We start from the raw sequence: 12,919 nt of genomic DNA on the forward strand, positions 1-12,919 counted from the left end.
TCCCAGAGGCCACATTCCCATGTACCTGCTTCCTTCTGCCACACAGAAGAAACTGCACATGAAAGTAAGAGATGGAAAGGAAAAGCCATAAAGCTGAGAAAAGATGCCCTCAGCAAAATTTGTTTTAAGGCATGGCTAGCTCGTACTGAAAGCCAAATCCTCTAGTTTTCAGTCCAGACCCTTGAGGGAGGACAATTTATGTTCTCTCCAGCCAGACATGGTGCTGTGGGAGTACTCAGGGCAGCAGTAACACCACTAAAGCTCTTTGCTCAGTAGTGCTGTGAGGAGATCCAGGGGCAATGAGCACTGGTATTTAGGGAAACATCATGTGTATCAAAAGGGATACCCATCACACTGATTCAGCACCAGTGCCACCACAGGTGACAGGAGAGTTACACAAAGCACTGCTCGCTCCCCAAACACGAACCTTGTGGGGGATGAATCAGTTTCTGTCTCCAGGGACACTAAGGAGGAGTCCTGTAAATCTCCCATTCCTCCAAGGGGAGGTAAATGAGGTGGGAGGGCCAGAACAGTCCCAGAAAAAGCCAGTGGGACTGGGCTGTGGCTGTGCTGTCCATGAATGGATCTGCCACTGCTGAATCTGCGGCTGGAGCAAAAAGCAATTTCCCTGTGAGGGGACCAGTGAGCATTCAAGGGACACATGAACATCCCACCAGTGTGGCATGGGACCAGCATTCCCCTGCTTGCCTTTCCCACTGCCCAGGAGACCAACAGGGCTTTACCACCCTGGCAGGAGTTTCCAAGATGAGGACCATGAAGTTAAACCCGAAGACCTACAGAACAAAATGGTTCTCAGTGATTTCAGTGAATTTGGGGATGGGCTTTTTAGAAGAGCCTGTAGTGTCAGGGTAATGGTTTCAAACTGAAAGAAGGTAGAGGTTCAGGCAAAATAGAAGACATTTTTTTACCACAGGGGTGGTAAGACACAGAAACAGGTTGCTCACAGAGGTGGCAGGTGCCCCATTCCTGGATAGATTCAAGGTCAGGTTGGATGGAGCTCTGAGCAACCAGATCAAGTTGAAGATGTCCCTGATCATTGAAGGGGAGTTGGATTTGATGACCTTCAGAGGTTGCTTCCAACCCAGACTATTCCATGATTCAAATTCTGCCCAGCATCCTTAAGCACCCAAGTTTCAAAACACAGCCATTCTCCATGTTTATTTTATTCCTGTGCATGGTTTGCTCTAGAGATCAAAGACATGGAACCAGCAAAGGTCTAGCACAACGAGAACACAGGGAGAACATGAAAATATGGCCAAAGTTCTGAGACAACTCTTGGATAAGGTTGCTTTCCATTGCATTGGCTTGGCACAGCCTGGTTTTAGGTAGCAGGGCCACAAAGATGGCTCCTGTGAGGAAGCTGCTGGAAGCTTCCCACCATGTCCAGCAGAGCCAATCCCTGATGGCTCTGAAGATGGACATGCTGCTGGCCAAAACTGGGCCAATGAGAGAGGTTGGTTACACCTCTGTGATGACAGATTTAAGAAGAAAATCAAAACAAACTCACAGGATTTTGGATTGTAGTCAGAGAAGAGGAGGAGGAGAGAACATGTGAGGCAAACCAACATGGAGACACCAAGGTCAGTGGAGAAGGAGGGACAGGAGGTGCTCCAGGCGCCGGAGCCGAGGTGCCTCTGCAGGCCGTGGTGCAGCCCATGGTGAAGCAGCTGTGCCCCTGCAGCCCCTGGGTCCATGGGGGATGCAGAGATCCACCCACAGCCCCTGGGGATCCACGGGGAATGCAGAGATCCACCCACAGCCCCTGGGGATCCACGGGGGATGCAGAGATCCACCCGCAGCCCCTGGGGATCCCCGGGGGATGCAGAGATCCACCCACAGCCCCTGGGGATCCCCGGGGGATGCAGAGATCCACCCGCAGCCCATGGGGATCCCTGGGGGATGCAGAGATCCACCCGCAGCCCGTGGGGCAGGTGTCCGTGCCGGAGCGGGTGGATGCCTGGAGGAGGCTGTGATCCAGTGGGAGACCCGGTGGAGAGAGAGGGCCCTGCTCCCAGGCTGGAGCAGCCTGGCCTTGGAGCACTGGACCCTGTGGAAGGAGAGAGCCAAGGCACAGCAGTTTTGGGAGGGCTGTGTGCCCATGGGAGGGGCTCAGGCTGCAGCAGGGGCGGTGGGGCTGCTGCTCCTGAGAGCGGACCCGCACCAGGGAAGTTCACAGAGAACTGTCTCCCGTGGGAGGGACCCCACAGCCTCACAGGGGAGGACTCCTCTCCCGGAGCAGCGAAGGAAATCTCGGTGATGGACTGACCAGACTCCCGTGCCCTGTCTCCCTGCGCTGTCGGTGGGAAGGAGGGAGGGCTGGGGGGTGGAAGGTGTTCTAAGGGCTTATTTTACTTCTCATTATTCTCCTCTGATTCTGTTAGTAATAAATTCACGTCGCAACTGAAGTTGAGCCTGTTTCGCCCTTGACATGTTTCTCCTGGTCCTTATCTCACTCATGAAGCATTCCTTAATTTTTTTCCTTTTCCCTCCTCTGCCCAGCAGGAGAGGGTGAGCAAGTGGCTCTCGTGGGTGCCTGGCATTGGGCCAGCGTCAAACCATGCCATCCATATAAGTGAAGATAAAGCATTCCCTCCCCAGGCTCATCAACAAAAACTTCCATAAACCAGCTCTCTCTTTTCGCAACTCAGTCAAAAAGAGAGTGAAACTCCTATAAAATGGAAGTCATGGAAAAAAAAAAAAACGTTCTCAAGGGCAAAATTTTATTTGCATCTGCCTGAGCCCCATCATTCCACGTTCAGGTGGCCTTCTCCTGAAGAGATGCTCTTACCAGCTGCTTCCCAAGTCCTGCTCTCCTGGGCACACAAGACTTTCTTCTAATCTGGAAGAAAAAGCAAGACAACTGATAAGTACTGGGAAAAAAACTATTTCACTGTCATTGTTAAGTACCTGGTGACCATCAGCACCAGGAGCTCTGGTATCCTGACACAACCTGCAGTCTCTGAGCTGGGCTGTAGGAACAGGTACAAAAAGAGCTGTTGGTTCCTCAAAACGTAACTGCTGAGCATGGGAAACAGCATGTCCTTTTCAACAGAAAGTTGATATAAATCTTTAAAATTGCTAGAAGGTTTTAATATTTCCAGATTAGCAATGGTACAAAAGGAGGGGGTTGTAATTGTTTGCAGGATGGCTGCAGAAATAATAAATAGCAAATAAAAACCTTCAATAGAAAAGGAGAAGCACTTGTTTACGTGTCCAGTCTTCTTTAAGATCCCAAACCTGCTGTGGGAGGAACACTCTGGCTACAATCCAGTTAAGCACTTTGTTGTGTCAGATTTGAGAGAACAGTTGGAGAACCCTGCTGAATCAAGGTCTTGGCATTTCCCACCAGCCGCTTGTTTCTCTCTCCTGCTGGCCTTCAAACACGTACACATGCTCCTACCTTCCAAGAATTTCCCATTTTAGTTTTTATTCTAGAAACAACACCTCTTGGCTACAAAAGCAGCCGATTCTGCTGCCACGAAAAAGCAACCCCAAGAGGCAGGTCCTGCATTAGACGAGCACCAGGCAGCTCTCAAAGAGCTCACAAAAGGCCTTTTAATTAATATGCCTAATTGCTTTGCTCAGTTAACACCAGCGAGGAAGCCCTTCACACACGGCCTTCAGCTCTGGTCACTGTGGGCTGAACACTTAAAAAATCATTTTACATTAATAAACACTTCCTATATGAATGCTGTATACTTCCTACATACATGCTCTACACAGAAAGCTCAGTAAAAAAAAAAAAATAAAAAATAAATAAAAAGGATGCAATTTCCCCAGAGAGAAAAATTCAGAGATAAAATTGGAGCAATGATTTATATCTGCCCAGAGCAGCAGAGCAGCAATCCCAGCCCTTGGTGACCTCTGTGCAAACACACCAAGCCAATTACACAGTGACAGAAGATTTTCCCCTCCTGGAGCAGCAGCTTCTTGTTGCTCAGAGTGAGAAACATCAAAAGGCAGTGCAACAAGTGAGTGTGTGTTACTGAGCAGGCTGGGGACAACCAGCCTCGAGGTTTAATCAAGATTTGGATCCAATTGTGTGAGGGGTTTTGTAAACATTGATCTTATTGAGTTGTTACATCTGGAGGATGTAATTCCCAACGACCTGCTCGTTTAACCTATGGAAATCACCACGGGGCAACTCAGCTAAGTCCTCCCACTCCATCCTCTCTTGTTTGCCAGGGTCTTTATTAGCAGATGAGTGCTAATCCACCTCATCCTTCAGCATCCTACACTTGGGACATGCCCAGCAGTATTTCCATGTCCTTTGGCAAGATAGAACTAACAAGGAAAACACAAACTTTTAGAGCCACCAGTCATAGCTGACAGCTGACAGAAGAAATGCTCTCATCTTCCTAGAGTGACAGAATAATTTAGGTTAGAAAATACCTTTCAGATCCATTAGTCCAACTACTAAGTACTGCCAAGACCACCACTAACCCATGTCCCCAAGTGCCACATCCACACATCCTTAAATACCTCCAGGATTGGTGACTCAACCTTGTCCCTGGGTAGCCTCTTCCAATTCTTGAAAAAAACCTTTCAGTGAGGAAATTTCTCCTAATATCAAATTTAAACCCCCCTGGTGCAAACTGAGGCAGTTTCCTCTTGTCCTGTCACCTGCTGCTTGGGAAGAGTGGGCAGGACATGGTGATGTGCAGCCTCCCCGTGCCCTTGTTCTGCCCAGGACATCCCAGTTCCAGCTTCTTGCTGAGCCACATCATCACTGCTCTGGTTATAAGGATTATTTTTCTGCTGGACATCGCAGAGCCCCTTTCCTTCACCCTGTTTCTTTAGAAAGAAAACCAAACAACAGGGGCTGAGAGCTGGGAATTTGTGACTTCACAGCCATTCTTTTCTGCTCCAGGAAAAAAAAAAATTAGGAACAGTATGATGAGGAGCATGTAAGAGGTGAGTTTAGGTCTGGACTTCAACCATCACAGGCTCACTATCCCTGTTTACTGCAGGATATTGCTAAGAGTAGCTAAACCCCAGGCGACTCCAGCAGGAGAAAGAAATACAGCAGCAGGCACTTCAGGAGATCCAAACTCAGCTCATCCTACCAGTGCCCACAAGAACACTGTAATTCCAGATCCCATCTGCTCCCCAAAAGGGGAAGTTATCCCTCCTCCTGACACGTTTACAATGGGGAAACCACCTCAACTCCCCAGCTGGTGCTTTGAGTCCTCCCCAGTCTGCTCCACCTATGCTGTGCACTCCATCATCTGCTTGGAACTGAGATGGGAGCATCCTTTTTTTAACACCCCAAACAAATGCACCAGCTTAATGATTATACTTTGGGCTTTTTGGGGGGTTTTGCCTATTTTCGTCTTTGTCTGAAGCATTCAACCATGGGACAAAATTATTTCTGCTTGCACTGAGAGAGGAAATGCTCCTGACTGTTTAGGTGAGATTAATTTCAGGATTGTGGCCAGGCTGAGGAAATTGGTGGCAGAAATCCTTCATAGCTGGATAATGAGGTTGAGGCTTTATGAGTAATTCTTCTGAGTTATGCGCCCAGCACCTTGGGTGTGGGTGACACATTCCTTCCTCTCCTCCCTTTTTGAATGGGAAATGTCATCCAAGCACACAAACACAATATTTATTTAAAAAAAAATAAAAATAGCAACACCACAATTCATGAGGTGGAGGCACAGATTGCATCTCACTTGTAAAATGTCCAATCAACTGCTATCTAGAGGAATTTCCTGGCTGGGTTCTCCAGGAGCGTCCTCAAATTCCATCACAACCACAATGTACCCAAAATCCCCAAAATCTAAAGAGCCTCTGGGGTGGAAACCAGGACAGTACCAAGTTAAATCAACAAAAACACTCCCCTGAACACCTCTGCTGTACCAATGCTTTAGATATGGAGAGATGAATCCAGGCTTCCTCACTCTCTGCTGCTGAGCCACCTAGCATTCATACCCATGGTCCCGCACACGCTGTCCATGCTGATGCCACATTCCTCCTCCCAGCCCAAATTGGCATCACTGGATTGCAACTAGCTCCTCCTTTTTGAGCAAGCAAAGGCTTTCACAAGGAGGTTACCTGAAGTTTTAATGCTGCCAGAGTTCAGCTGCAAGGAAACTGGAGAGGAGAAAGAGCAGCCTTTTAGTGGAGATGCCTCTGCTCCAGCAGAAGCCATCACGTTTCATTACTCAGCTGCCTTTTTGGGAATTCTCCACGCCTTCCCCTCTGCCGTGCCCAGGCACTAGACATGGAGATAGCTAATGACAGTTCCTGGTGGCATGACATCCACCCTGCTTCTCCTGGAGGATGAATGAGCAGATGGGACCAGTGGAAGATGGCTGAACTGGAGAGCTGGACAACTGGAGTCCTTCCAATCCAGTAACTCCAGCCCAAAAGACTGAGGATGCAAAGATCCTTCGGGGTCAGAACATTTCTCCTAGGGATAGGAAGAGGTCAAGGAACACATGCAGGTGGTTACTGACAGGCTGTACAGACTAACTCATGTCTGCGTGGTTTGTTTTATCGTTCCCCAAATTCCTGCTTTGCTTGCTTATTCCCCAGCCAATCCACTGCACTATTCCAGCAAAATAAGCACAATCCTGAAAAGTTTGGAAATTAATATGATGGGCTTGCGAGCATCTTCCATCATGCAGAACTAAAATTAAAATGTACACCCGCCCTCGCCTCACTCCCTGAAATCCATCAGGCAGAAACTTCCCTGTGTCACGTCAAGAGACTCCGACAGCTGAAGGAGCTAATGGGAAACTGCACTTCCAGCTGCTCCCAGGCTTCAGAGCAGGGCTCCAGCCCCAACACCACGTCTGTTCCAGCAGACCAGCCCCTGCCTGAGACAAACAAGTTTCCTCCAATTCAAATGGATATGAGATAAACAGAAGAATAGTGGTTTCCAGACATTTTGGAGAAGGAAAAGGCAGCCACATGGTTTTGTCTGGAAAAAATTGCTGAAGAGCTCATGCATGTTCTGGCTGTGCCATCACACTGACATGAGAGAAGTAAAAAATAGAAACCAGAAGAAAACTGATTCAATATCTGCAAAAACCTCAGGGGACAGGTGGGAGCAAACACAAAGTTCAGGGGCAGCAACACAATGACACCTCACGAGGCTGGGCATCCCTAAGGAGAAAAAGCTCCTGAGAATCACAGAATGGCCTTGGCTGCAATGGGAGCTTAAAGATCATCTCGTTCCAAGCCCCTGCATGGGCAGGGACACCAGACCAGGTTGCTTCAAGCCTCATCCAACCTGGCCTTGAACATTTCCAAGGATGGTGCAGCCACAGCTTCCCTGGGCAACCTGTGCCAGGGCCTCAGCACCCTCACAGGGAAGAATTTCTTCTCAAGATCTTATATAAACATGCCCTCCTTTCAGTCTGAAGCCATTCCCTCTTGTTATACCCCTCCACGCCATTGTCCAAAGTCCCTCTTCAGCTCTCTTGAAACCCCTTTAGGCAACTGGAAGGGGCTCTCAGCTTTCCCTGGAGCCTTCTTGTCTCCAGGCTGAACAACCCCAACTCTCTCAGCCTGTCTCCGTAGCTCCAGCCCTGTGATCAGCTTAGTGGCCCTCCACCTGAACCACCTGGGCAAACATCTCCACCCTCAATGCAATATCAACAGAAAGGTTTGGGACAAAGATGTAACACTGCACTACCAGACCAGGGCAAACCTGATAGCTGAGCTACAGCTTGTATAAGGACTCTGCAACTCCAGCTCAGATGAGCAGTTCTATCAGAGGGAACACTGGAACAGACACTGACTCACACCCCTGAAATCATTGTGAAAACCCTGTTCAGCAGCAAGGCACCAGTACGGCAAGACAAGACATTCAAGGTCTTGCTGCAAACCCTGACTGATATTCTTTTGCTCATGCACGTGGCTGATAGTTCCTTCACGGCTCATCACACCATCAGGACCACAGCAAGAAAACTGACACCCTCTCAGACACCTTTTGGGACAGCAAACACAGCTGCCTGCACTTGATGGCTATTTTGGGTTTGAAATTGAGATGCAAATTGCTGCCAAAACAACCACCATGGGTGAGCTGTTGCTTTTTCTCTTGAAATGAAGAGACATTTTCCATTTCTTCCCTCCCATTCCTTCTACTGATTTTACCATATTTCTTAGAGAAGGAAACAGCAACTGCATGACTCAGAGGGAGTATCATCTTCTACCCATCACAGAAATGCTCATGTGCACAAAAGGAGCTGGGTGAGACACGGTCTTTTGTCCCAGGCCATGGGTATCAGACTGGCAGAGCTCTGTAATGTGCCCAGGAGAAAACACAGGCAAAAGAAGAAGAGCAGAACCAAGAGTCAGAGGCTAAATTTGCAGGCCCATGACAAATAAAAAGAGGTTTCCTCCAAGGAGCCACCAAGCCAAACATGAAAGTCCTCATCCCATGTGCAGAGGAGGTCACAAGAGGAGAAATCTACAACTTTCTGCATGGAAGAGGCTGTGTGGGATCAGGTCAGGATGATCAATGTGGTCAAGGGATAAAAACCATGCCCAGGAGCAAAGTGAAAGCAACAGCCCTCAGCGATACCCACACTATCTCATTACTATGCTGACTTGCCTTCTGCACATGCTTTAACATTTTGGAACACAGCTCCAGAAAACATTGTGATTGACTGGAATGTATTTTCCATTGTCTCCACTTTTACTGCATTTTTATTGTTGTGCCCAAATATCCAATTGTTGAAAAGAGGGAGGGAGGGGTTGGTAGGGCACATGAAGAAGCACCAGGAGAAAATGGTTCCTTTGAGGCAGGAAGAGAGGTCTGAAAACAGCCTCTTGCACTGCAACAAAAGTCTTACCATAGGAACAAGAATGTGATCCCCTGCAAAACTGCAAAATTCACTTGATGGTGTGCAGATATTTACAGCCCCCAGGGCTGTTTTCACAGCTATGATTCCTCCTTATCCCTAATACAGCTGACAGCAACACGTGTAGGATCTGGAGATTCAGTGCAGGGGAAGACAACTCACAAAGGCATCAAGGCATCAGTGCCTTTCAGCAGGGCCTTCAGAGTCAGTTATCTGAGGCTTTAGACTTCACTGGCGGCATTTATGAGTTTAAAAATGCATATAAGGCTTCAACATCCTCTCCCAGCCGCTCTCTTTAGGATGCAAATGCAGTTTAATGCAATTATGCAGGACAGAAAGCCCAGACATTCTACAGGATCAACTGCATTCCAGTTGTCAGGGAAAATAAAGAGACACCAGCTCAACAGGCAGGCTGGACAAAAGCCTGTTGTCATCTCTGCATGATTTTCAGATCAGCACAGGACTGTGCAAGGAGGAAGAGCCCTTTTCTAAAAGGCATCAAGCCCTGCTACAGCTCTACATGGGGGAAAAAAATTGCCAAAAAATAATCAAGTAATCCTATATTTGTTAGCAAGAAAATACAAATTAAGAAGTACAGATACACTCCATTAGAAAAAATCTCATCTTTAAAACTGGGAGAAAACAAAACTCCAAGAAAGTTGCCAGGGCACATTGCTCCATTTAGGGATGTAAATAAAGCAGGGAAGGAGTAAATGAAGGAAGGCAAGTTTAGACTGGGTGTTAGGGAAGAAATTCTTTACTATACAGGTGGTGAGGCCCTGGCTTTGGTTGCTCAGAAAAGTTGTGGATTCACCATCCCTGGAGATTGAAGACCAGGTTGGATGGGGCTTGAAGCAACCTGGTCCAGTGAAAGGCATCCCTGCCCATGGCAGTAGCATCAGAATAAGATGATCCTTAAGGTCCCTTCCAACCCAAACCATTCCATGATTCTGTGATTCTCTATGTTATCTGAAATTCCCAACATCAGGACAGAAAAGAGAGAGGAGAGAGAAAAGGAGAAAGCTCTCAGTGTGAGGCTTCTGGAAGCCCAAGGCATTTATTTCCATTGCTCAGGTTTCAGAACCGAGAAGCTGACAAAGTGTCTGGAGGTACCTTGAAACATTTCCCATCATGACTGCTCTTTGCAAAGGAGAAGCAACTTGAAATTGGCAGGAAGTAGGTATTTCTACATAATTTGTCATCTTTCACAGAAAAATCAATCATCCCTAATTCTAGGTATTTCCTTTTTTTCTATCAAAAGACGCAAATAAAGCATTTCTGTTATTGCAGATTGCAATTAAAAAAAAATTTAAAAAAAAATTAAAAAAAAACAGATTTATTAATTAAATCTTCTGGAGCATCTCATCTATGAAGACAGAATGAGAGAGTTCATGTTGTCCAGCCTGGAGAAGAGAAGGATCCAGGCACACCTTAGAGCACCCTTTCAGTCCTAGAGGAGCTCCAAGAGAGCTGGAGAGAGACTCCGGACAAGGACCTGGGGTGACAGGACAAGGGGCAATGGCTTTCAGCTAAAAGCAGAAGGATTTGGATTAGATATTGGGAAGAAATTCTTTACCATGAGGATGCTGAGGCCCTGGCACAGGTTGCCCAGAGAAGTTGTGGCTGCCTTATCCCTGGAAGTGTCCAAGGCCAGGTTGGACATGGCTTGGAGCAACCTGGTCTAGTGGAAGGTGTCCCTGCCCTGCCCTGTCCTGTCCCTTCCAAACCAAACCATTCTGTGACTCTGTTAATGATTTTTGGATCTAACCCTGAACTCCCCAGTGACTCTAGAGGACCTTCAGGTGGCAACAGAAACACTGACAATACATTTCTAGGAGAAATTAGAGAGATCTTAACTTGTGCTTCTCTTTCTAAACAACGAGGATCAGGAGGCTCTCAGAAATCATCAGTTTGGCTGCTCTATCACTGCAAGAAGAAGTGAGATGGAAAACCACCTGAGGACAGGTACAAGGTGCCAGGTGCTGTGTTTGCACACCTGACATGCTGAAGGTGCTTGGGCCACTCCCACATCCCTGTGCCTCCATCTCCCACCCTAAATCTTGCACCATAGCACTGACCTTTGGGAAGTGCTTTGAGACTTCTGGGTCTGTTACACAAACTCAGGTGTTACCACCTCGAGTCCAGATAATCCGACACAAATCACTACAGAGAAATAATGGTGTGGCCTCTCTGAAAATAGACAGAAATCCCCACCAAAAACATCTAAGTCGTCATGATAGAAAAATAAATCTGGGCAGATTGTTGCTTGCATTGTGTGAATCATCATGTTGTTATAGCAACTTCATATCTGCACCCAATCTGAAAACCAAGCACAGCTGAAATAATGTAACAGCATTAAGTTAAAATGATATATAACAAGACAAAAATGGATCGGCTCGATCTCCGAGGAGCACCCACACTTCTTTCTCACCCTCTTCCCTCCCTTTGAAAACATTGCTTTGCTGTATTTAAACAATAAAATTTAAAAAAAAAAAAAAAAACCACCAGACTTGGAGCTCATGAAGAAAAGGAGCACTAATGGGCTTTTGAATTCAAGGAGAATCTCCAAAATGAAAAATCATAGAATCATGGAATCACAGAATCATTTAGGTTGGAAAGGACCTTAAAGATCATTTTGCTCCAACGCCTCTGCCATGAGAAGGGACATTTTTCACCACCTTTAAATAAAAACAAGTGCAATTGCTAATTATAACCACCAGACCCAGCCAACTGCCCCTATTATTCCCATGTACTCCAAAATTCATGAATTGAATGAATTACATAAATTTTATAATTTTTTTATCTTTTTAATTTTTTTTTTTTAATTCATGCAGTGCAGGAATTATATAAATATATGTGCACACTGTGTCCTGCTCTGTTCAGGAGTCCTGAGCAGAGATTCCAGCCTGACCACAACATGTAGAAGCGAGAAAAGGGATGCAGAAGTTCTAGTTTTCAAACTGCAGGTCTGTATCGTTATGTTATTGCTGGAGAAAAAATGAAAAGCGTCACCAAGGTTCTTTCCATTGGAACAGCAAAGGAAGAAAGGTAAATAAACAGAATTGTTTCAGGGACTTGGCAGGAAAGTACAGCTCCTCTGCAAGGCAAAGGGAGCCCACCAACCTCCAAAACACTGCAGGTGCCTTGAAAGACAGCACTGTGCTCCAATTAGTGCCAAGAATGACCAGAAAGCACCACGGGGCACTGAACTGCTCCTCTCCCCATGCAATGCTGCCAGCAACAAGGTTTGAAGGAGAAAGAAGGGAAATGGAAAAGGAAGAAGCTCGGAAGATTTGCAAATTTTGCTCTTGATGTTTCAAGCAAATTAAGACCAAATAAACCCCAAAATAGAAAAAGCAACCCACAAACCCACAGCTCTAGTCCCAACAAAGGCCTATTAGTCTTAACAACAGCACAAAAATGACTCAATTAATTAAAAGCAAATAAAAAGAAGCAGCCTAACTTATTCTTTCAGAGTTCAAGACAGCAAAAGCACCAGTCTGCCCCAGACAGAACTGTATTTTTTCTTTTCTTCTTTTTCTTAAATGCATTTATTCATTAAGGCTTCCTCGTAGGCTGTGTAATGAGTCACTGCTTGCTTCTCTATGAAGTGCAAAGGGATGGAGAGGAATAGGATTTAAATGGAGGATGGAGACACTCACAAAGCCTGTTAGAAAAGCTTGAAAAGCTTTTGAAAGAATCACAGATAAAGCGAGGCAACTCCTCACACGGACCCCAAACCCTCTTCTCTATCACCAGACCTTTCCCAGGGTCGAAGCCTGACTGTCTCCTTGCTTACAGCCAGCACAGAAAACCACCCCCTCTCCTCCACGGAGCTTTCTTCCTCCCCAGAAGAGCTTGGGATGAGAAATCCAGAGCTCAAGCAGGAAGCAGGAGCGGTGCTGCTCCTCCCATGGACACGGTGGCCCACAAGTGTGGATGTGGCTATCTCTGCACCAGGGAAATATGAGCAGGGGGGGATCACATCAGCTGGTATCATCAACAGCACCAGGATTTTTATGGCTTTTACCCTGGCAGCCAGAGAAGCCCCAGCAGCCTCCAGCTCAGAGTGAGCCACACATGTC

The 12,919-nt window shown here is 46.7% G+C and overlaps 1 protein-coding gene across 1 annotated transcript in view; it reads right to left on the reverse strand.

Moving 5' to 3' along the window:
• TSNARE1 (t-SNARE domain containing 1) overlaps positions 1–12,919 on the reverse strand; it is a 468,220-nt gene that overhangs the window by 419,895 nt on the left and 35,406 nt on the right. Inside the window, exon 3 of the mRNA XM_032134539.1 lies at positions 2,810–2,860. The gene's annotated coding sequence lies outside the window, so the exon portion shown is untranslated. The remainder of the gene's footprint in view (positions 1–2,809; positions 2,861–12,919) is intronic.

Source organism: Corvus moneduloides, chromosome 1 (assembly GCF_009650955.1).
Source record: "Corvus moneduloides isolate bCorMon1 chromosome 1, bCorMon1.pri, whole genome shotgun sequence".
NCBI lineage: Eukaryota > Metazoa > Chordata > Aves > Passeriformes > Corvidae > Corvus > Corvus moneduloides.